Source organism: Rhinopithecus bieti, unplaced genomic scaffold (genome assembly GCF_001698545.2).
Source record: "Rhinopithecus bieti isolate Rb0 unplaced genomic scaffold, ASM169854v2 scaffold_13400, whole genome shotgun sequence".
NCBI classification, from domain to species: domain Eukaryota; kingdom Metazoa; phylum Chordata; class Mammalia; order Primates; family Cercopithecidae; genus Rhinopithecus; species Rhinopithecus bieti.
The window spans coordinates 5,379,515-5,383,396 of record NW_016807991.1 but is presented as its reverse complement, the minus strand read 5'-3'; positions in this window follow the sequence as shown (position 1 = coordinate 5,383,396).

Genomic DNA, 3,882 nt, shown 5'->3' with positions numbered 1-3,882 from the left:
TTTTTTTTTTTTTTTTGAGACAGAGTCTCGCTCTGTCGCCCAGGCTGGAGTGCAGTGGCACGATCTCGGCTCACTGCAAGTTCCGCCTCCTGAGTTCACGCCATTCACCTGCCTCAGCCTCCCGAGTAGCTGGGACTACAGACACCTGCCACCACGCCCGGCTAATTTTTTTTTTTGTATTTTTAGTGGAGACGGGGTTTCACCGTGTTAGCCAGGATGGTCTCGATCTCCTGACCTCGTGATCTGCCCATCTCGGCCTCCCAAAGTGCTGGGATTACAGGCGTGAGCCACCGCACCTGACCTGGGGCAGTCAAATCTTAAAGTTCCAAAATAATCTCCTTTGACACCTTGTCTCACATCCAGGTCATGCTGATGCAGCAGCTGGGTTCCCATGGTCTTGGGCAGCTCTGCCCCTGTTGCTTTGCAGGATACAGCCTCCTTCCTGGCTGCCTTCCCAGGCTGGTGTTGAGTGTCTGCACCTTTTCCAGGTGCATGGTGCAAGCTGTCGGTGGATCTACCATTCTGGGGTCTGGAGGACAGTGGCCTTCTTATTGCAGCTCCACTAAGTGGTGCCCCAGTGGGGGCTCCAACCCCACATTTCCCTTCTACACTGCCCTAGCAGAGGTTCTCCACAAGGGCTCTACCCCTCAGCAAGCTTCTGCCTGGGCATCCAGGTGTTTCCATACATCCTCTGAAATCTAGGCAGAGGTTCCCAAACACCCAGTTCTTGACTTCTGTGCACCCACAGGCTCAACACCATTTGGAACCTGCTAAGGCTTAGGGTTTGCATTCTCTGAAGCCATAGCCAGAGCTGTACATTGGCTCCTTTCAGCCATGGCTGGAGTGATTGGGACACAGGGCACCAAGTCCCTAGGCTTCACACAGCATGGGGACCCTGGGCCCAGCCCACAAGAAACCACTTTTCCCCACTAGGTTTCCAGGCCTATGATGGGAGGGTCTGCCCCAAGTGGAGACTTCTGACATGCCCTGGAGACATTTTCCCCATTGTCTTGAGGATTAACATTCAGCTCCTCGTTACTTATGCAAATTTCTGCAGCCAGCTTGAATATTTCCTCAGAAAATGGGATTTTCTTTTCTATCGCATTGTCAGGCTGCAAATTTTCTGAACGTTATGGTCTGCTTCCCTTATACAACTGAATGCCTTTAACAGCATCCAAGTCACCTCTTGAATGCTTTGCTGCTCGAAATTTCTTCCATCAGATACCCTAAATCATTCTCTCAAGTTCAAAGTTCCACAAATCTCTAGGGCAGGGGCAAAATGCTGCCCGTCTCTTTACTAAAACATAATGTGTCACCTTTGCTCCAGTTCCCAACAAGTTCCTCTTTTCCATCTGAGACCACCTCAGCCTGGATGTTATTATCCATATCACTATCAGCATTTTGGTCAAAACCATTCAACAAGTCTCTAGGAAGTTCCAAATTTTCCCACATTTTCCTGTCTTCTTCTGAGCCCTCCAAACTGTTCCAACTCCTGCCTGTTACCCAGTTCCAAAGTAGCTTTCACGTTTTCAATTATCTACAGCAGTGCTCCACTATACTAGTACCAGTTTACTGTATTAGTCTGTTCTTATGCTGCTGATAAAGACATACCTGAGACTGGGCAATTTGCAAAAGAAAAAGGTTTAATGGACTTACGGTTCCACGTGACTAGGGAAACCTCACAATCATGGCAGAAGGCAAAGGAGGAGCAAAGGCACATCTTACATGGATGGCAGCAGGCAAAGAGAGAGCTTGTGCAGGGAAACTCCCATTTTTAAAACCATCAGATCTCATGTGACTCATTTACTATCATGAGACCAGCATAGGAAAGACCCACCCCATGATTCAATTATCTCCCACTGGTTCCCTCCCATAACACATGGGAATTTTAGGAGCTACAAGATGAGATTTGGGTGGGGACACAGAGTCAAACCATATCACTTTCCAATGCAGCTCAACATACTTTGAGAAGGAAAAATAACCTTGAATGCAGGAGTTACTCAATGCTTTGTCTGTCGCTGGATTGTAGGAGCTTCAAGAAGCCTTTTTATTTGTTTTTGTTTGTTTAAAATGAGAGTCTCACTATCTTGCCCAGGCTGGACTCAAACTCCTGGGCTCAAGCAATCCTCTTGCTTCAGCCTCCCAAATAGCTGGGACTACAGGCATGAGCCACCACACCTAGTTCAAGAGGGCTTTGAAGGGTCTCCTCCCTGGTCCTAACAAGACACGCAGGTGTAAGGACAATTACTGGGGAAAGAGTTAGATGGAAGTAAGTGCAGGGCTTTCTTAAGATTTGATTATTCTCTTCCCTGGAAGGAGTGGCTATAACTTGAAGTGGCCATAGGTTTGACTGTTGATATAGTTTGGATGTTTTGTTCCCTCCAAATCTCATGTCAAAATATGACCTCCAATATTGGAGGTGGGGCCTAGTGGGAGGTGTCTGGGTCATGGGGGTGGATCCTTCATGAATGGCTTGGTGCCCACTCTGCGGTAATGAGTGGTAATGAGTTCACCAAGAGCTGGTTGTTTAAAAGAGCCTGGCTCCTCCCACCTGCCCCCCTCACTTCTGCTCTCTCTGTGTGACACACCTGCTACCACTTTGTCTTCCACCATGACTGGAAGCTTCCAGAGGCCTCACCAGAAGCAGATGCTGGCACCACGCTTCCTGTATAGCTTGCAGAACTGTGAGTCAACTTATCCTCTTTTCTTTATAAACCACTCGGTGTCAGGTATTCTTTTACAGCAACGAAAACAGACTAACACAGTTGTTAAACCCAATGTAATGAAAACAGAGACTGGAGAGAAAATCTTCATCCCCTCCCCTCAACCTCTTAGTCAGCATTCAGGGCTGTTGTGGCCTCAACTGTGTTCCCCTAAAATTCATATGCTGAAGCCCCAACTCCCCCTCCCCTTCTATGTGACTGTATCTGGAGATAGAGTCTTTAAGAGGCATAAGTTTAAATGACATCATATGGGTGGGGCCCTCATAAAACTGGGGCTTTATAAGAAAAGGAGATTCTCTCTCTGTCTCTCCCTTTTTCTCTCTTTCTCCTTCTGCCATGAGAGGGCACAGCAAGAAGGTGACCTTCTGCGAGCCAGGCAGAGAGCTCTCACCAGAACCCAAACATGCTGGCACCCTGACCCCTGACTTCTAGCCTCTAGAATAGCATGAGAAAATACATTTCTTTTGTGTAAGCCCCCCCATTTATATTATTTGATTATGACAGCCCAAGCAGACTAATACGAGGACATTGATGGAACACACTTACTACCCAGCATAGAGAACCTGGAAGAAAATGATACACACTTCAAGCCTCTGTTTGTTCCCCTGTGACCACCATGCCATGGGACGGGAAGGCTGAACCAGGGCCTCCCAGGGCGCCATCTTGCTGCTTCTTGTCCCTCAAAGCTTGCCTAAGTGCAGCCTTTATTACAGCCCAATTCTCTACATGGAGCCAGCCAGAGGGTGGTAAATTCCCAAGATATGTGTCTGTTTTGATTTTGTTTGCTTTTATTTCAGCCTTTCTGAAGATAACATATGCCCACTGTAAATATCAAAAGGTACAGAGAGTTTATAATAAAAAGCAACAGTCTCGACCAGGCGCGGTGGCTCAAGCCTGTAATCCCAGCACTTTGGGAGGCCGAGACGGGCGGATCACAAGGTCAGGAGATCGAGACCATCCTGGCTAATATGGTGAAACCCCGTCTCTACTAAAGAATACAAAAAACTAGCCGGGCGACGAGGCGGGCGCCTGTAGTCCCAGCTACTTGGGAGGCGGAGGCAGGAGAATGGCGTGAACCTGGGAGGCGGAGCTTGCAGTGAGCTGAGATCCGGCCACCGCACTCCAGCCTGGGCGACAGAGCCAGACTCCGTCTCAAAAA